The sequence below is a fragment of the Melanerpes formicivorus genome, unplaced genomic scaffold (genome assembly GCF_026170545.1).
Source record: "Melanerpes formicivorus ecotype bairdi unplaced genomic scaffold, bMelFor1.0.p_v2 SCAF_110, whole genome shotgun sequence".
NCBI classification, from domain to species: Eukaryota; Metazoa; Chordata; class Aves; order Piciformes; family Picidae; genus Melanerpes; species Melanerpes formicivorus.
In genome coordinates this window covers 1,148,431-1,170,251 of record NW_027142462.1, presented here as the reverse complement: position 1 = coordinate 1,170,251, position 21,821 = coordinate 1,148,431, and the positions used below count along the sequence as shown (strand labels likewise).

Sequence of the window (21,821 nt, the reverse complement as noted above, 5' to 3'; positions counted from 1 at the left end):
CCACTCCCAGGAGATGAGAAATTTTCTACTACACAGACATCAGGAAGGAATCTCACAGCTGTTAGACATTTCAAATCCCACCATCTCTTCTGGAACATAAACTTTAAGATACTCTTTTAATAAAAGGCACTTCCTCTGATTTCTTCCCAGAGAGAAAACAACCTAACTGTTGCATCTCCCTTAAAAGAGAGTGTGCTCATTTCTTGCAGCATCATGTAGAAATGTTTATTGTCTCCACCAGACTGAAGAGGAAATTATGTGCTAAATTTTTCACGGCTGAAAATAGAATAGGGCATGTCTTTAAACAATAGGATCAGAAAACACCCTGAAACTGGCTTCTTCAAATAATTTGGAGAGTAGAGAAGAAAATCCATAAAATCTAGAAAATCTCTTTAGAAGACATCCTTAGTATGATTTGTTAGACTAGACACTAAAAATCTGACCTATGCTCTCTTATAAAAGAGATTAACTTCAGCCTATGAACAGGTATCTAAAATAGGTGCTTATTAGTCTGTCTTCTGAGAGAGGTGCTATAATGACTAATCCAGAATCACAGTATATTTTTGGTTGGAAGAGACCTTCAAGGTCATACAGTTCAACCTTCCACCCAGCACTGAGGAGACAACACTGAACCATGTCCCTAAGTGCTAGGTCCACATATGGCTTAAACACCTGGAGGGATGATGACTCCACCACTGCCTTGGGCAGACCGTTCCAATGTTTGAGAATTCCCTCAGTGAAGAAGTATTTCCTAATAACCAGCCTAAACCTCCCTTGTCACAGCTTGTATCCATTTCCTCTGGTCCAGTTGCTTGCCACCATGGCCCCCTCCTCGTTCCAACTTCCCTTCAGGTAGTTGTAGAGAGCAATAAGGTCTTCCCTCATCCTCCTCTTCTCCAGACTGTACAACACCAGCTGCCTCAGCTGCTCTTCATAGGCTATGTGCTCTAGGCCCTTCATGAGCCTCAATGCCCTTCTGGGAATACACTCCAGCAACTCAGTGTCTTTATACTGAAGGACCAGAACTGAACTCAGTACTCAAGGTGTGGCCTCACCAGTGCTGTGTACAGGGGGATGACCACCTCCCTGTTCCTGAAGCCACAGTATTTCTAATACATGCTCAGATGCCATTGGACTTCTTGGCCACCTGGGCACACTGCTGATTCATATTCAGTCAACTTATCAACCAATACCTCCAAGTCCCTCTCCAAATTGCAGAAACACCTTCATACATATGTGCAAATATCTTCATACATAAGTTTAAGAAGGATTCACTTTTTTTCCAACTAGTATAAACTGAGCAATGATGTGCAGTTGCCTTTCAGAACAGTCAGAAGTAGAGTCAAATCAAAAGAGGCATTAGGAAAGAATGGTGAGGACAAAATGCCAGACTAGCCTTAGCATAATTAAGCAAAAATGGCTTTGTGTTCACTGAAGGAAAAAAAAAAAAATGCAGAGAAGTATTATCCAGGTACAAATGAGAAATAGAAGAGGAGGTCCTTGATAATCTGAAAATCAAACCCTCAGATAAGTAGGAGAGAAAATTCTGAGAAAGGGTTGATAAAGGAAAAAAAAGAGAAGAACTGCCACAGCAGGAGATAATGATCAAATGTAGCAGTTAGATGTGTTCTGCAGCAGTATCTGGATAAGAAAATGATTTGAAGAATGGTCAAAGTCAGTCTTACGTACAACACCCAAGAAGCTTGAAAGCCAAACTACCTACCTAAGAGCAGTCTGGCTGACTGCCTATCTATGATTCATCCTTCAAAGCAGAAAAATACCTGAGAAGAAAAGCAGTCTTTTCAAATAGAGAGAGAACAGCAAAGCTGTTCTGATCACTTGTAAGTACTCACAAGTACTCACAAACCTTGTTTGCTGTTCACTGATCTGTGAATTGTTTTACTGACTTTAAAAGATATGAAGGTCAGAGTGGTGCAGAAGGCTGTGGGATGTCTTAGTTGTGCAGTGTCAGCAAGAGCACACCAGCCCTGATGAGAAAGAAATAAATGCATACATAACATTGGCAGTCTTGGATGATGATAAGTTATGCAATAATTTGAGATGACAAGTGACAACAGATTGACCCAACATGTTCCACCTCCTTCCTGCTTTAAGATGGATGAATGGAGTCATGATACAAAAGACACTTTAAAGTGCATAGTGAGGTGATCACTATCTGTATCCATTGACAATGACTATCTCCTAGACACAGCAACTAAGGATATGCAAATTCCTTACATATGCTTTCATGCATGACTGAGGAATTGTCTGGGCTGCATATTTGCAGCAACTAAAGGGTAGGGACTGGGTGAACTAGCACTAAAAGAAGGACATTCTACTAGAGAAATTAGATGGTAGGGATAGAATCATAGAATCAATAAGGTTGGAAAAGACCTCAAGGATCATCAAGTCCAACCTGTCACCCAACACCTCATGACTACTAAACCATGGCACCAAGTGCCACGTCCAATCCCCTCTTGAACACCTCCAGGGATGGTGACTCCACCACTTCCCTGGGCAGCCCATTCCAATGGCTAACAACTCTCTCTGTGAAGAACTTTCTCCTCTCCTTGACCATAAACTTCCTCTGGTGCAGCTTGAGACTGTGTCCTCTTGTTCTGGTGCTGGTTGCCTGGGAGAAGAGACCAACCCACTACCCTTCAGGTAGTTGTAGAGAGCAAGAAGGTCTCCCCTGAGCCTTCTCTTCTCCAGACTAAGCAACGCCAGCTCCTTCAGCCTCTCCTCATAGGGTTTGTGCTTGAGACCTCTCACCAGCCTCATTGCCCTTCTCCAGACACATTCAAGAGTCTCAATGTCCTTCTTAAATGGAGGGGCCCAGAGCTGGACACAGGACTCAAGGTGTGGCCTAACCAGTCCTGAGTCCAGGGGCACAATGACTTCCCTGCTCCTGCTGGCCACACTATTCTTGATGCAGGCCATCAGGATAGTGAAACAGGAAACTCCAAGGCTAATAGTTTTGTGTACTTGACAAGTTTAATCATATTCCTACACTGAACATTCAAAGGGTAAAATCCCCTTAGTAACTTTGGCCTATTTGGGAAAAACATACAAACGAACAAAACAAGCAAAACCCGGTGGTACCTCCATAGAAACAAACCAAGTTTCAAGTTTCAAATTGTCCATACTCATGGTCTTCCTCATAAAATTCAGAAGGCCAAACCCAAAGACTGCTGTTTTTTGAGAAATATTAAATCTGATTGTTAGCACTAAGATAGTCTAACCTTGTCAGAGACAAGAGGAATATAGAAATGCAGTCATCACTTCATCAAGGAATGCAAAACTTACTTTAAAGACTGTTTGCTGAAGACCTTCCAGCCCAGTAGAAAGTAACATGTTGGTTTTCTGGGACACAACAGATTGAGAGTATCCTTGTGGAGAAGAACTTGGTGGTGCTGGTTGATGAGAAGCTCAACATGACATTGCAATGTACATTTCCAGCCCAAAAAACCAACTGTATCCTGGGCTGCATCAAAAGTAGTTTGACCAGCAAATTGAGGGATATGATTCTTCCCCACTAGTTGCTTCTTGTGAGATAAGACCTGGAGTACAGTATTCAGATTTGGTGCCTCCAGCATAAGGGAATGCATCTGCTGGAGTAAGTCCAGTGAGATGATCTGAGGGTAGGAACACCTTTCCTATGAAGACAGCATGAGAGAGTTGAGATTGTTTTGCATGTGAAGGGAAGGCTCTAGAGAGACCTTATAGCAGCTTTCCAGTACCTAAAGGGGGCCTACAAGAAAGCTGGAGAAGGACTTTTAACAAGGACATATAGTGATAAGACCAGGGGTAATGTCTTTAAAATGCAAAAGGGTAGATTTAGATTAGACAAAAGGAGTAAACCCTTCACAATGAGAGTGGAAGGGCCACTGGAACAGGTTGCCCAGAAAAGGTGTGGATGTCCCATCCCTGGAAGTGTTTAAGGTCAGGACTGTGAGCAACATATTCTAGTGGAAGGTGTCCCTGCCCATGGCAAGGATGAAAAAATCCCTTCCAATCCAAATCATTCTATGATTCTATGATAAAGTTTTGCATATGCTCCTGTTTTATTTCCTGATATGAATGAAGCACAAGATGAAGCACTATAGACAGGACTGTAAAACAAAGTCTGTGTGGGCCATACACAGACATAGAGATTGAAAGGGAGCATCCTAAACTATTTTCTTGACGTCTGAAGTGATGAAAGATGTCAGAATTTTAAGGTACCCCAATAAGGGTCTAGTCAGATACACTGCTGGTTTCTAATAATCAGCCAGAGACTCCTCAATAAAATACACAATGTCTTTGAAATATATTCAGGGTAGCGAGGAAGCAGAATGATTTATAAATAACTCACTATCTATTTATAGGACTCATAAGTGCCCACTGTATTATGTGGCCCAAATCATGTGAGATCACCTTATAGCTCCATGTTAACATTTCCTCTTTTATGGTCTTTCCGATGCTCTTGTTAGGTTTTCACAAAGCTGCTTGTAAATACAAATACCGTATATAAAATATTTAACAGATGCTCAAGTGTACCTTGGGATGACTATGGTCTGTGTAGACTTGTTATGGGATGTTTGCCCATATTTCTGCTGAGTATTGCATTTGATCTTTTGGAACTGCATAGGAGAAAAGAAATGTGCAACTTCATCCAATGATTTAGGTATTATTTGATTGTTTTTATTTTCTTTTAAATCCCTTCCTGATCATTCCTTCCCTGTAGACACAAAATGCAACAGAGGGATCTTCACTACTGCTTCTGTGCCCTACTTCCAAGTCACTATAAGAGAAAAATAGGAAGGTGATTAAGTGGAGAATAGTTAGGGGAATTTATGCCACTACAGTAAGAACAGGGATTTTTTTACTCAGTATTTTGCTTCTGGGGTGTGCACTAAAGAATCATATAGTCAGTTTCTGTAGTCCTAGATGAGAATATGCTATGAAGTCAAGACCCTAATTTTCATGAGAATGTTTTCTTGAATCTTGTTAAAACAAATTAGTCCAGTGTAAATGACCCAAATTTCTTTCTCCTTCACACTCATAGACATATAAACACACAAAACCTAAAATTGTGTACATATTTATATTAAAATTAGATGTGTTGTCTTGTTCCCTAATAGTTAACAGAAGGGTAACCTACAGCAGCAAACACCTCTACTATATCTTGTATTATAAAATTATAGATTAGGAACTATAATATTGAAAAATATCCAAAAGAAAAGTAAGGACTTTGTGGTATTGGTTTGAAATAAGCAAGTACCCATTGGAAGACTATTCATGGAGTTTAAAGTGGTTATTTGTTCATACCTTGCTTGCAGGAAGCAGATAAAAATCTACACTGCAAAAATGTCTCTAACAAACAGATTTGCTTTTCCCTTCTGTGTAGAGATAGATTAAATATGAAATTTACTATTAAATCTTCATTTAATCTACTGCAATTTTTAGGTTAATGTGCAAAATAAAGAAGCATCAATAAGCATACGAAAATATTCCTTTTACTATTTTGTTCCTCATAAACTCTCAGCAAGTAGGCTGTCATTGAATTTCACAGAATCACAGAATCACCAAGGTTGGAAGAGACCTCAAAGATCATCAAGTCCAACCTGTCACCCAAGACCTCATGACTAAACCACGGCACCAAGTGCCACGTCCAATCCCCTCTTGAACACCTCCAGGGATGGGGACTCCACCACCTCCCTGGGCAGCCAATTCCAATGCCTAACAATTCTCTCAGTGAAGAACTTCCTCCTCACCTCAAGCCTAAACTTCCCCTGGTGCAGCTTGAGACTGCATCCTCTTGTTCTGGTGCTGGCTGCTTGAGAGAAGAGACCAACCCCTTCTGGGCTACAACCCCCCTTCAAGTAGTTGTAGAGAGCAAGAAGGTCTCCCCTGAGCCTCCTCTTCTCCAGGCTAAACAATCCCAGCTCCTTCAGCCTCTCCTCACAGGGCTTGTGCTCAAGGCCTTTCACCAGCCTTGTTGCCCTTTTCTGGACACATTTGAGTGTCTCAATGTCCTTCTTAAACTGAGGGGCCCAGAACTGGGCACAGCAGGAAAATGCAGTCTGTGTTGGACTGACTAGGACTGAAAAACCGTAAAATCTATAAATGTGAAAATTAAAAAGAAGATATTAAACTGGGAAAAATATAGCCTAAGATTATTTTATTTTGTGTACACATTCTGCTACATTAATGCAAAAATCAGCAATTTCAGTTATCACTGCCAACAACTGCAATTGCCTTGATTTATAATTCTCACTTTCTCAAGTGCAGAAATCACTCATTTATGTCTCATTGTCAGCAGATCTTGAAAGCACTGATCCTGTATCAGCTGCTGTTGGATTGACGTGCCCTGCACTATTCACTGAATCTCCTGTCCCAGATGGACACTTCCCAGCTGTTGGCTAAGATCAAGTACATCATCTGTTCTCATCACTTCAATATCTGAGACATTCTCAGCCTGAAGATTTTATATTAAACAGATCTGGAGGCCATGGAAAGGAATAACCACTTCCTCCATTCACTCCATACATCAACCCAAAACTGCAGTGCTTTCAGGTACTGTGGCTGCATTGTGACTCTGTCAGAATGTGAAATCTGTGCATAAAACCACCCTGTGTGCTTTGGTCATATTTTTCAGGTGAAATTCAGATCCTTGTTATTTTCTGGCGATGCAGTCAATGGATACAACACCACCAATTCCACTGAGCCTGTGTACTCCACTGGGTTGATGCAGCCACTGCAGCTATCCACTTGCAGCTATGACCACCCTGGTCTCTGCTTGTGCCACTCTTCCCAATGGAGTTCCAAAGACTTTCCAAAATAAGTTAGAACAGATTTAAATGTGCAGTGGTGTGAACTAGTTCTGGATATACTTGCAGATAGATCAGGGCAAGCATTTTTTAATTTCTGCCCCTGCACAGCAAGTTTTCATGTAACAAAGTAAAGATATTCTGCGGCTTGTTGAAGACACTGGTGCTTGCTAGATGGCACAACTTCCATTCACATTGAACCTGAAAGGACCACACAGATTAGAGTGAATGACAATTTGATCTGTCTCTCTAAGTGGCAAATGGCTGAATTTACTGCCAACTAAGTCAGAAAATCCAGTAAAAGTAAAATACAGCACTCTATAATGGCTACCTGGCAGTAAATTTGTATTTAAGCTGTTTCATTGCCATTTGTCTTTATCTGATTAAGCCACCTGATTTATAAAACATGCTGGGATATACTTTATATACAGCAACATAATCCACCTAGTGGTCTGGTTTCCAGAACCGCAAGGATAAACATGCTCAAACCATAAAGGCACTCTCAATGCAAGATATAAATTTATAATGCCTACTAAAAGATGTCTCATCATTACCATCTCTGGTATGGATGAACTGTCAGCTACAATACCACAGCTTCTTTCCAAACCTTTTAAAAGTAACGAAAGTCTAAGTCATGTTCAAAACATAAAAGTCACAAGTTAAGGGAGTTTTTCTCAGCAACCCAGTAATACCATTCACTTTCTACAGAGAAGACAATAGGGTTATCGCTGTGAAGTTATCAGTACTATAGACCTCTGACAGAGAAGCTAAGTTTCACAGTGGATATAAGAAATGCTACTAACTTGGTAGCATCCTGCGTGTCTAAAGGTGGATGTTGTAACAGATTCTGAACCTGACAACTTTGGTCCTACAAGCTATCCTAAAAAAATTGCAATTACTCTGTGCCTGTGCATTCAGCAAAGAGTATATATTGTTTCCAACTGTATCTTGAGAAATAAATATCTTAAAACACTAGTTCTTAAAGACCTATGTCTTCTAAGGCTGCTGAAACATTTACAATGAAAAATCAGAAAGTAGAAGATAACTGTTTCTCTTTCTAAAATAGCAGAGGAGTGAACAGAATAGATGCTGCACTAATAGCTTTCTATAGTGAAGCTCTTGCTGTTGTATCTTAAGTCCCAGTATAGTACTTACACACTTGTATGTCCCACTTAAGTTACTTGCTAGTATGAACAGTAACTTTAGAGTTTAATTCTAGAGGTAGTAAAACAAATAATTTTAAACCACTGAAGAAGAGCAAGAAAACAATTTGAACAGTGCTTTGTTGAATTTCGATCTGAAAATCTTCAGAGATTTCAAGGCATGTTTCCTCTACTCAGAATTATTTGAGATCGCAGACTATTATGGATGGAAAAATGAAACAATTGCTTGGTTGCTTTTTGTGGGAAAATGACAGTATGCAAAATATAATAAATGAAATTTTTCTTGAGTGCTTATTCCCATTCCTTACTCACTCACACGAAAGAAAAGTGAAGATGGAGCTGCAGACATCAAAATCGAGTGCAGTCTATTCTGGGAACCATTTATAGTGTAAGTAAAAGTGTAATTAAATAATGACTTCATTTCAGCAGGATCCCATGATAAGAATCAATAGCCGGGCCACTGATCTTGCATTAATTTGCTCTTACATCGTCACTAAATCTTGTCACAGTCACACTTCCATGACATCCTGAATTAACCTTAACTATAACCTTGGCTTTAAAATAGAAGCTTTCCCCCTGCCCCTCCCTGCTCCAGAGGCATCAATGGCTGCTTTCTGGGATTAATCACATTCAGCAGAATCCACATGCATAAGACATGGTTTCATTTCTAAAAAGCGTAACAGGTGTAACAATCCTTGCCAAAAATAATATCTTCCACAACATAATGGAGGATGTTACATGTTTAAGTTTTCTGAGCCTTTGATGAAAACCAATTTTCTTTTACATTAAGCCTTGCATATTCCTTGGAAGTAAATACTGCATTTTAATTTTCATCATAAATACAAAAATGTGTTAGAAAAAGCATACAAAAACACAAAGACTGCAAACCAAACATGACTAAAGTGTTGCAATATTATTTCCAAGTGGTTTTTTTTTTTTGCCTGCTGTTACTTGAATACTTTTTCATTCTGCCTAAATTGCATTTGCTAGCTGAAATTTTGAGCTCCTGCAAATACAAAATGCTTCCTGCTCTTTACCTCTCTTTAGAGATTTACTAAAAAAATGAATTGCTTCAGAAAAAAATAGTGGATACTATTTTACATACAAATGCAAAAATAAAGCAGATCCCTGTCCAGACTGATATACTGGGATTTATGGAAAGACAGCATTTTCACTTTAGGATTTGTTAAGAAACGAGAAGCCTCAATGAATCTTTACTGTTCTGGAAATACAAAATATGCTCTTTCAATCCTTTCTAAGGGTTTCATATTATGTAATTTCTTCTCTAGTGATACTTCATTAAGTTTCACAGAAAACTCATTATCCTCCCTGTCTGCAGGAAAAAAAAAAAAAAAAGGTCAGTACTGGGTCTTTTTATTTAATAAATTAGTTTCAGATTCTTTGCTTTCTTGGAGGCTTAGAAGCACCCTGGTCTTTAGAGCAAAGTGTGCCCTCACCAGCCTCTTGGTCTGAGTTCTATGGAGGACATCCTACATTTTACAACCCACATTGATCCTGGGACTAGACTTGGCCAAGCTGCTTTGGGCAAGATATTGAACTGGTTTTTGACTTTGACTAGAAAATGAGACAGCCAGCTGTTTACCTAAAAGGTGCCTTAATTTTCTGAGTCATCATCAGTCCCTGAAACTCGGTGTTAAGACTGTAAGTATATCACCAATGAAGTGGGGAGAAAGAGATTGAAGGAATGGTATAATTTGCTGTTTTACATTGCTATATCTATGTGTTATGAAACATGGAAGTACATTATGTATTGAGGCAATTTTTCACATCATAATATCTATGGCAAGGAACTCAGTTTTGAGGAGGAAAAGTTTAGCCTTCCTTCATGATTTTTTTTCATAGCAATTTTACCTTGTAATATATTGTGCGACCCTTTCAGGCAATTTGGAAGTACAAATTCCAGTATAAATAAATGAAAAAAACAACACTTATTAAGACATAAGAATTTAGTGATACTCAGGTATTGGTAGCCATCACCACTCCAGGATGCACTGCTGTGTTGATATTCAACACTTATCACACACAAGTTAATGTATACTAATCATAAAACCCCAGTCTGTTTTATTTTGTGGAGTTTCCCCATACTCACTATTTATTTAATTTTCTAAATTTCAATTTGCAAAACTAAGCAAATTGGAACTAAGCTCACCAGGATAATCCAAATTGCACAAAGTCCTAAGGGCATATGAACAAGTTTTTGAAAGGCTATGTTCCATTCAGCATAATTTAAAATTTTAATACAAATTTCTAATTAATAGTACTATATTATTTGTTAACCATCTGCTTGTTTTCCTATATCCAAGGACAATCAGACACAAAAGGATGCAACAAGAAAAGTACACAATATTCCTCCTCCAAATGTATTTTTAGAAAAGTCACTGTCACACAAATCTGCACTTATTCCCATCTTGATCTTCAATTATATGATTAATATCTGGTTTTGTATGACCAACAGAAGATTTATCCTTCTTACCTAACTGGACAATATTTCTATATAACTCCATTTTAGAGGTCTAATAAAAGCATGATAGTGAGTAGTAAAGCTTAATCTACTCTACAGTATTATTTAACATCCACGTGAAAAACTGCAAGAGTTGTTGGGAGAGTTTGAGCTGACAAGTCAGCATTCCATGTGCTTGTCCATTTCTTATTCCCAAATATCCAAACCTAAAAGAACCTTTTCATAACACCGTCAGTACTTAGCTGATGTTAGCTAGAGGGCTGATGTTACCAGACAGGGCTACTAAGCAAAGCAAAACTAGGTGACATTGACATAACGTTGACAACCTAGTGCCTGCTATTTCATCTTCACAGCAGAGTACTCAGCAGTACCAAGGAGAATCAAGCAACAACACAACAGATTTATTACCACCAATGAGTGACTACAAAAGTGCTCCAGAAAGGTGCATCATACCCATTTTCTTTTTGGTTTTAACATTACTATGTACTAGAGAATGTAAAGACAGGAAATTCTACTTGTAGACAGGATGAACTAAGACTTAAATCATAAAACATTTCATGTTCCATGCTGGCAAACTACTTTTTTTCCCAAAAGCTAATGAGACAAAGCTAATATCTGCTTGTCCTTCATCCCATAATACACTTATTACAAAACCACTATTCAAATTACAGTCACATCTTATTAGACAACAGATGGTCTTATCTAAATTGGTTGGTTAATTTAGGTTTATGATTTCTTATTAACAAAGTCACAACAACGAATCAAGTCTTCCTAGAAATCTTCATGAAGCCAGCCATATTACAGAGTTAATGACTGCTATTCATTAAGAAGCAACAAACTTACAAAAAGGCCATGTATATACAATGTGTTACTGCAGTTCCTTACAAATCTTTATTGTTGTCTCCTGTAAATGCATTTCTTCTGCCTCTGATAGGTGCTAGAGTCTATTATTTTCCCATTGTAATGCAAAACTAACTTTTCACAAAGTAAATTAAAGTAGGCATAATAGAAAAATCTATGCAAATGTCATGATATTCAACTTTAATTTTATAGAGGAGATTTATTCTCTTAAATTAGCATCCCTTTCTGCAATGTGCTTTTATGATGTGTGGCCTGAAGGCTAGGTTCATTGAAACAAATATATCATTCTCTTCGCTGGACTTACCACCTTCCTCTGGGTTCCTTTACAAGAGCTAGAGCCCTCCTGCAAGCCGTCACACAGTTACAGTGCCTGGAAGCTGTTTAATGAGAGATTTTCCTCTGAAGAAAATGCAGTAGCTGTATAACCAGGCTAAGCCATGACAGCAGCAGATTTTAAAAAGCTGCAAGCCCAGGACAAAAAAACTTAGGGCAAAGTCTGCTAGACATTGAAAAGCTCCGAATGCACAGCTGTCTCACTTTATACACAGTTGCCAGTGTCTGATTCCCTCTAGGTTTATGACATGAATGTGATGACCATGCTCAAACAAGATTATCAGTTATAAGACTGGACTTTTCGTATGTGAAATGAAAAAATGAGGCTGGGTCTTAATACAAGTCAATACTTCATTTGTGCTGATGGAGATCACTGAGACTGAACCAGACACGCTCAGAGCAATATGCCTTGACTGACGTCTCCCAGTGGCAGAGTCATCGTATAGTTTGCTGTCAGTTTGCTGTCTTAACAGGAACAGTCGTAACAAAAGAGGACACAGGGTTTGAAAGTTAACCACAACCCTGCTGGCAGTATTTGCCTGCTAAATGTGCAACATGAAGTGCTCATACTCACAGGTGACAGCCACAAGAAACAACAACCACCTTGTAAGAATGAAATCTTGACCTGTATGAATTTGACAGGAAGGTATCAACTGGCCTCAAGGGCCAGACTCTCACCTCCATTTGGAGATTTGCCTAAGCTGTTAAAAAAGAGCTCTACAGGTAAATAACTGAATTAGAAGTTCCACCTGAGCCAAAGGGGGAGTAGATCCCAAATACTGGACAAAGCAGTGCTACTGTTTCTTAAAGTCAGGATGATGTCTTTTCTTGTAAAAATTCCAACCGCGTATACCTCTTCCCCTGCCCCCTAGTTTTTTAATTTATGCTGATTGCTGTTTTTTATTGGGATCACAATTTATTTACATTAGATTTCAGAAGGGATGTCATGTAGGGAAGGGGAAGGAATTTTGAATCCACATGGTACAATTTTTCATTTACATTAGACAATGCATATGACATCTCATACAGAAGATAAAAAGGCATATCTCTTTGTTGAAGTGAAATATAGCTACATTTCAAAGAAGGAAAAATTATTTGCAATTTTTGACCTTTGTCTGTAGAGTACTGCTGTATATATTTAGTTCATCTCATTTAACAGGTCCCATTTCTTTGAATTTCCTGACATGATAACAGTTTCCCTCCAGTGTTATTTAATTTGAATTGGATTTTCTTTATTCTTGATGCCAAGTTTTGTGCTTTTTTTTGCTTACCATTTGTAAATGGTGAGCACAAGGTGGGCATTCAGAGAAACAGATGATAAATTACAAGCTACCCCTAAAATTACAGCTGTTAATTTATGCGAAAAATTCAGCTAGGTGTGTGGGCCAAAGTTTAAAAAAAACCCAAATCACAACAAAAGCCCAAATCATAACAAAAACCCACCTAAGAATGCTGAACAAAGTTGAGTCTTTGGGCAATTACTAAGCAATCAAACATATAACAAATCATACTGATGTCTATAGTCTGAAAACTAGATGACCAAATTTCAGAAATTAAATATGGGGTTAAGACTTAAAATCAGGCCTCTATAATAAAACAGAGAAATAAATGAAGTGGAGGAAAAAAGAAAAAAGTAATTTTCATCCATTTGAAAAAGAAATATAATGCTCTATAGAATTTTAAAATAGGACTATTATTTAAAGGTGTAAGAATAATACATAGAAACTCTAGACAACTGAGAAAACATTCAGTAGAAGTATCACATAAAGTTAGAGATAGAGGAAGACCATTTCAGTGTAACTACTTATCTCCTGCTTTATCCTGTAAGGATACCATTTCTGGTGCAATAGGCAAATACACCTTTAATAGAGCCAACTACCTTGAAAGCTTTCATGCATTTAGAGAGCAATGAACTGTAATATAACAGAGATTACTATAATGCACAGATTAAAGTATGTTTGAGAGTGATATAACCATTTGTCATACCACAAAGAAAGAAAGCAATAGAAGTGACTGCATATATATGAGGTAAGTGATCAATGACAATAGCATAGGAATGCCACAAGAAGGGAAAAGTAGCTTGCAAGCAAGTGAAACTGCCAGATAGTTGTAGGAGTGAGTAGTTTGGGTGTAGCATAGGCAAGCTTACAGTTATCTGTTATTGTCTATAATGTCTTTTTTATATTTTGTCCAAATTAAAGAACTCCACTCCTCTTGGCCATCCCAGTCCCTGAAGCCAAGGTGATCTCCTTTAAAAAGCTTTCTTCAAACCCAGAAGTAGAACTGAAATTTCTGAACTTTTTTTTTTGAGAACTCCTTCCTTGCTTTTTTCGCATGTCTTGTACATACTTATATTTTAAGGTAGCAGTAGACCCAATTAGACACCAGGAAATTGGCTAGGTAGCAATTAAACATATAGAAATTTCCCTGAGCTACAAGCAGTTTTAGAATTATTGTCAAACAGCTCAAGCAACTGTATAAAAAGGTTTTCCTGAGTAGAAACAAATTAAACCCAAATGACAAAATTATTCCAAATAGCAGTCTTCTCAGTTTGAATACATCCACTAGTGCCACAATACCTCCTACTGAGCGTCTCTTCTCTGTTTGATGTACCTCTTCATAGGATTTCCTCATTCTTGTCAATGTCTCATGCAAACAAAACAATCAACTATCTTAGCTTCAAAGAATTATTTTTTTTTTTTTTTAACAGATAATTCTCTTATATTAATGTAGTTTTGGTGAACTGAAATTTCATTTCATAATTCAGTGCTGGCATGATCTCTTCTAACTCCCTCAACACATGCTCTGATATTATTAACAGTTTGAGAACAAAATCAGGATGACAGCAATTTTTTCCTCTCAAAATTTTGGCAGTTTTATGTCATTACAAGGCTACTGGCTGAAAGGCAATTAGTCTCCAAGAGCATGTTTGTAATTTCATATGTGCCATATGGTAACCAAAATAATAGAGATATATAAAATGAAAAGCCTCTGCCACCAATTCTTATTCTTTTCTTCTACCTTGAGTTTCTATGATATCATGTCCCTTCCCCTAGAAGCAGAGATTTTAGAATAAAAGATGGAGCAATTCAATGTAATGAGGTTTACTAAAATAATTAAAAATAAAGTCGCAAGGTGAAAATAACATGGAATGAAATGTCTCTTTACCCTTTTTAAGTTACAAAAGACTGGTCTGTAATGAAAAACAGAACAGGACTATCAGCTTGACAAAATTCCCCAAACATTGACCATTTAGCAGTCTAATCAAGTGATCAACATCTTATTTTCCTGACAGTTTGGTCTTGGGTAAGAAAGATTATCTAATTTTCAGTCTCGAGTCAGAACCTATAGTGACTATATTATGGCCCCAGTCCTGCAAAGTGTTCTTTACATACAGAGATCACTGTGGGTTCCAGGCTTCTGTTCATACTAACTGATGGATGTTTGGTGGCCCTCCTGAGAGAAGGTGACAAGTTGTCAAGCTCCATCCATCAGACCACTACCATCATCATGTTTTGCCTTAAGAAGTGTTCTTAGAGGAAAACTAAATTAAAAAGCTAGATTGTGGATGTTGAATTAGTCGATTAGCCACATCAGCCTCCAGAAGGATAAAAACCTTCACTTCTGCTTTCATTTTTTGCCTAAACAGAGTACTTAATTCTCCATGATATTACTATTGCACCTATTTGTAAGCATATTGTTCCCTAAATACTTATAACAGCTTTGATAAAATTATATTAGCTGTTCTTGGCCATGAATGGAAACAAGCATGAGGTATATTCCATTCCCAGAAAAAAAGTTATGTGTCACTGCAAAGAAAATACAACTGACACTAAGTAATTCTGAAGGGTTTTGCCTTTCTGTCCAGAAGACAGGCTGATGATCTCTCTTTCACAGTGGGACTTTAGGTCTGAATTGCACTGCATGAAATTACACGTGAGTAAGCTTATCGGAGAAACCACCTGAAAATAACTTACAACTCCATTTGTCAGGGAAAAAAAATAGCAAAGAATTCTGCAATGGCAAAATGAATCATCTTTCCTGTTTTGAAGTTTCTGGATAGTCTTTTATGATAAACATAAAATAAAAGAAATAGCGGATTAACCTTCTTTGTAAAGTAGAAATTCATTGATAGATGGTTGTTTTCTATTTAAAAATCATAACTTACTGAACATATATTTAAGGCATTTTATTGAAAAGCCACTTTTTTTTTTTTTTTTTTTTTTTTTTTTTCCCAATGAAAACTACTCAGGCTAAAGACAAAAATCTTTGTCCATGTAGTACATATTCTTGAGAATCTATATTTTCCTTCTCAGTGCAAATTGCCTCCATTTATCTCCTACAAGAAGAAGTTATTTCCTCATCATGACTGGAAGGCTAGTACAAAGGTAGATATGAAATGTTAGTTACTGTGTGAAGCAAAGTTTCCTTTCTCTGAATTATATTTTTTAACCTATTTTTTACACACTTTTGACAATAATGAAATGCCTTTTCCATTTTCTTGAAACTTAACTCTTCACTTTATTTCAGTCGAACAGAGCTAGTGAATTTATTTAGTTTGCTCCTTTTTCTTTAATAAATAGAATCATAGAATCATCGAATCAACAAGGTTGGAAAAGACTTCAAGGATGATCAAGTCCAACCTGTCACCCAACACCTCATGACTACTAGACCATGGCACCAAGTGCCACGTCCCCTCTTCAACACCTCCAGGGATGGCAACTCCACCACCTCCCTGGGCAGCCCATTCCAATGGCTAACAACTCTCTCTGTGAAGAACTTTCTCCTCACCTCGAGCCTAAACTTCCTCTGGTGCAGCTTGAGGCTGTGTCCTCTTGTTCTGGTGCTGGTTGCCTGGGAGGAGAGAACAACCCCCTCCTGGCTACAACCTCCCTTCAGGTAGTTATAGACAGCAATAAGGTCTCCCCTGAGCCTCCTCTTCTCCAGGTTAAACAACCCCAGCTCCTTCAGCCTCTCCTCATAGGGCTTGTGCTCAAGGCCTCTCACCAGCCTCATTGCCCTTCTCTGGATACGTTCAAGTATCTCAACATCCTTCCTAAACTGAGGGGCCCAGAACTGGACACAGTACTCAAGGTGTGGCCTAACCAAAGCAGAGTACAGGGGCACAATGACTTCCCTGCTCCTGCTGGCCACACTATTCTTGATGCAGGCCAGGATGCCATTGGCCTTCTTGGCCACCTGGGCACACTGCTGGTTCATGTTCAGCTAGCTGTCAGTCAGTACCCCCAGGTCCCTTTCTGTTTGGCTGCTCTCCAGCCATTCTGTCCTCAGCCTGTTGCACTTCATGGGGTTATTGTCACCAAAGTGCAGCACCTGGCACTTGGACTTGTTGAATGCCATCATGTTGGACTCTGCCCGTCTGTCCAGCTGGTCAAGATCCCTCTGGAGCGTCCTTTAACCCTCTAACTGATCAACACCTGCTCCCAACTTGGTGTCATCTGCAAATTTGCTGATGACTGACTCAATCCCCTCATCCAATCATCAGTGAAGATATTATACAGGATGGGGTCCAACACTGATCCCTGGCGGGTACCACTAGTGACTGCCTGCCAGCTGGATGTAGCACCATTCACCACCACTCTCTGGGCTCGGCCCTCCAGCCAGTTCCTATCCCAGCACAGGGTGCTGCTGTCCAAGCCACAGGCTGACAGCTTCACCAGGAGTTTGTGGTGGGGAACAGTATCAAAGGCCTTGCTGAAGTCCAGGTAGACTACACTCACAGCCTTCCCCACATCCACCAGGTGGGTCACCTGATCATAGAAGGAGATCAGGTTGGAGAGGCAGGATCTGCCCTTCCTAAATCCATGTTGATTGGACTTGATCCCTTCCTTCAGGTGTGCAGTGATTGCCCCCAAGATGATCTGCTCCATAATTTTCCCTGGCACTGAGGTCAGGCTGACAGGGCTGTAGTTTCCAGGTTCCTCTACCAGGCCCTTCTTGTGGATGAGTATCACATTGGCCAGTTTCCAGTCATCTGGGACCCCTCCAGTCAGCTAGGACTGGTGGAAAATGATGGAAAGAATCTTGGCCAGCTCATCTGCCAGCTCTCTCAGCACCCTAGGGTGGATCCCATCTGGTCCCATGGACTTGCGTGGATCCAAGTGGCTCAGCAAGTCCCAAACATATTCCTCCTGGATTTCAGAGGTACCACGCTGCTCCCTGACCCCATCAACCAGTTCAGGGGACCAGTTATCCTGGAGTCCTCCTGCCTTATTGTTGAAAATAGAGGCAAAGAAGGTATTTAGAACCTCATCCTTTTCCTCACCTTTAGTTACAATGTTACCCTCCAGGTCCAATAAGGAGTGGAGGTCCTTCTTGCCCCTCTTTTTAGCATTAATGTATTTATAAAAACATAAAATGTACATATAAAAATTACTTTATACACATACATATAAATATTGCTTTATGTCTTTCTATTATTCATTAAATAACTTCAATTTTAACATTTTTTGCCTGGGAATTTGATTTTGAGTGTATGATTGCTCATTTTCCTTATGAATAGTTAGATAATGACTTTTTGCCCATGTTTTCAATCTTTCTGTTCCCTCTAATTATTTTTTAGACTTTCTTCCAGGCTATGACACTTACAGATTTTACTAATACACTGTTAACTCTGTCTCTGAGATAATTTAGAAAGATACTTTTGTAATGGAAATGACTTTGTTATTATAATAGTGTCTTCTGGTTCATCCCTTCTTCACCGCCAGTCTATGAATCAATTACAAATAGGATGTCTATGAGCTAAAAAGAAAACATTCTCATCTCCAATAATGCATTGGCCTTGAATGTTTTTAATGTCATTCAGTAACCATGCCCACATTTAAAACACAGCCAGTCCTCTGCTTCTCTCTACCTATTTACAGCAGATGATAGTACTCTGAAGCATTTATAATTACACATTTGTTTGCTCCTTGCTTTTTCTGTGCTCATTCAGGAGACCATTACAATACACTGGTGGTTTTTGTCCTGAAAGGACAAGCCCCAAAACATACCCTAACCCAGACAACAGGTTAAGCATCTGTGAATGTGCAAACCTGGACACTTCCTGGGGTCCAGATGATCCAAGCAAACATGTAGCATATGTATTTAACCTTGTAACACACCTGTGAACTGTGTAGTGATAGAACTAGGGGGAATGGAATGAAGCTGGAGGTGGGGAGATTCAGGCTAGATGTGAGGAGGAGGTTCTTCACCATGAGAGTGGTGAGACCCTGGAATGTGTTGTCCAGGGAGGTGGTCGAGGCCCTGTCCCTGGGGGTGTTTAAGAGCAGGCTGGATGAGGCTCTGTCCAGCCTGATCTAGTGTGGGGTGTCCCTGCCCATGTCAGGGGGGGTGGAACTAGATGATCCTTGTGGTCTCTTCCAACCCTGAATGAAACTATGAAACTATGAAACTATGAAACTATGAACTGTGTGTGCACCAGGCCATGTTTGGATATGCCCCATGTTATAGGTTCAGCTACTAGGTTTCTCTGTTACAAAAGGGCATTAATTGTCTTCGGATAGTATTTAAACCAGCTAAGATAGTAGGCAATTTGCCTTATTCTCATCAAGAAAGCAATGAGAGCCAAATGCTTGCTGGAGTTGCAGCTGAAGAGTCTACCCTAGCAGGAAAACTGCACCTGGGCCTTGCACCTGAACCAAGGAAACCAATATCCCGAGAGCCCTGCCATGGAGTGCACGAGAGAGAGAGAGGCCCTTTAGCCTGCTCCAAGGTAAGAGCCACTTGAATTATAATTACAGTATCTGGGAAGATACTGGATAAAGGAGCAAGCTCATGGGCTACAGAATCCCCCTTGTGGGAAACTGCAGATCACGGCATCTATATTTCCAATTTGAATTGCTATATTGGAAGTTCTCAGATTTGTGGCTAAATAGTTTAAGTGCCTTCATATGTGGTATGTAATACTCACAACTGAATAATGGAACCTGTAAATATACTTTGTAAATAAATTACAGCAGCATCTGAAGATATCACTTCCCAAAATATTAAATATAAAATATATAAATATATATGTGTTATTACAGTTTTCAAGTCCCTTGAGGTTTTAACCACCAATCATTAATATTTTCTCCTAGCAAAATTTCTTGGTAGGTCCTAAAAGAAGCTCAGAGATAAGGACATTTCCAGAATGATCCCCATAGGAAAATATCACCTTTCCTGCTGTTGTGAGAGAGATGAAGCAAATATGACTGTGCCATATTTGGGAATTTTGGGACATTATTTCTTTAATGTCATGGTAAGGGAAGCTGTACGTGTTCTGTTTGTAGATAAAAACACCACCTTGCTGAGTTTTACTCACTGTGCTGAAAAAGGAGATGTAGTGAATCTTACAAAGGCTTTCAATATTTCCAATACTAAGACTGTTGGGCTATGGTCCAGTGAATCATATCACGTATATGATTAGTGTCCTTAGTTTAGGTGAAAAAGCTGGAGTGAATCCAAATTGTTAGTTTCAAATGGATAATTCCTTTGTGCACTTTCACCAAGTCCAGTGAAGATGCTGAAAAGGTGGAATGCCACATCCACTGTGGTGTACATGTCAAGGCTGAGGTGCCAACTCTGGCTTGTCAGAAAAAGTTCTTCTGGTGTTCATGAGTGCCTGGCTGAACCACAGCCATCAGCACGTACACAGGGAAGTGGACTTGTGCTGTCTTAATGGCATGTCATGTAAAATAATAATCTCCATCTTCTCCATGTAAAAAAAATTAGTGTTTTCATGGTGATCAATTGTATCAGAATAGGACTTTTGCAATGTAATCAAGATACTTGTTTTATCCATCAAGGTCATTGCCATGCTTACTCAAGCTGACACATTTTTAAAAGTTTAAATAAGAGAGGGAAAAAATAATGAGCTGGTGCCCCTTGTACAATCAAATATATACACATGGACTAAAAAATGGTTCATCTCTACAAGCAAAGATATACAATGTCAAATATAATTGCAGAAAAAAAGCCTTCTCTGCAAAAAGAATGAACTACAATAAACTTAAATAACAAATTCGTAAGACCGAGGTGATGAAAGGGAAGCTTCATTTTTTTTTCCAAGTTATGGCATGTGTTGCACCAGCTTGTGCTTTCTTTTTATGACACCAAAGCCAAGACCTTTTGTCTGTGCACGCAATGCTTTTGCAGGTTGATCCATCATCACTGCCCCATATGAATGTTTCCCTGATACAAACATGACCTTATGATCCAAAGCTGCCATCATTTGAAAGCAAAGCATTCATGGCTTCCTTAACAATCATCACAAACTGTACAAATCAAATCAGATGTAAAATAGATGTGTATATTTCATTGTCCTAAACCAGTATGTGTTGTGCCATCTGAATGTGTGAGTCGCTATGCTTTTAGCATAGTGAGGTCAAGGTTACCTACACATTATAGCCTGACAAAGAAATAATAGCAAAGCAGCTACACATCACCTGGTTTTTATCCAAACCTTAGTAGAACTGCCAATTTAAACACTGAAAAAACACATTTAGATGTTAATCCTAACTAGTAACAGGACAAGTGAAAAGTAAGCTCTTGCTACAAAGTTCAGCACTATCAGTGTTTTGGTTTTGTCCAGTTGTCAGAAGCTTCTTAATGATAATGGTGTATGGGGAGTATTAAACACTGTGTGTGCGAAAACAATTTTTCATCCTGTTTTTGCAGTTTTAACCTGAGAAGCCATAAAATTCACTACTACACTATTTCTAGAAGGTAAAACTGTGTTCACTTAATAACAGGAGCCTTGATACTGCAGACCATCAACTTTAGTCATGCTTAATAACCTTAAAAATTACTTTGTAAAAAATTGCTTCCTTACAATAATCAGGACTGCCCTTCAAAAACACAAGTAAAACGTTAGAAATTTGAAAGAATATTAAATTCGCACTGCTTAAATATGAACAACCTAGGAAAAAAAATTAAAAAGAAGATATAATTGTTTCTAAATTTTTCAATTCTACATAGAACAACTATTCGTGTAGTTTCTTTCAGACCATCCCAAAGCAGAATGCAATCAGATGAAATTTCTATTCCGCCCTGGTGAGTCCACTTCTAGAATACTGTATCCAGTTCTGGGCTCCTCAGTTCAAGAAGGAGAGGAAACTGCTTGAGAGAGTCCAGCGCAGAGCCACGAAAATGATTAAGGGAGTGGAACAT

The 21,821-nt window shown here is 38.9% G+C and overlaps 1 protein-coding gene and 1 non-coding gene across 2 annotated transcripts in view; one reads left to right on the top strand and one right to left on the bottom strand.

Annotated features, from left to right (window-relative positions):
• GPC6 (glypican 6) overlaps positions 1-21,821 on the bottom strand; it is an 842,052-nt gene that overhangs the window by 217,208 nt on the left and 603,023 nt on the right. The gene's annotated exons all lie outside the window — the stretch shown is intronic.
• Positions 6,386-6,574, top strand: LOC137455792 (U2 spliceosomal RNA). Its single transcript, XR_010990913.1, has one exon. It is a non-coding gene; the product is annotated as a U2 spliceosomal RNA (small nuclear RNA).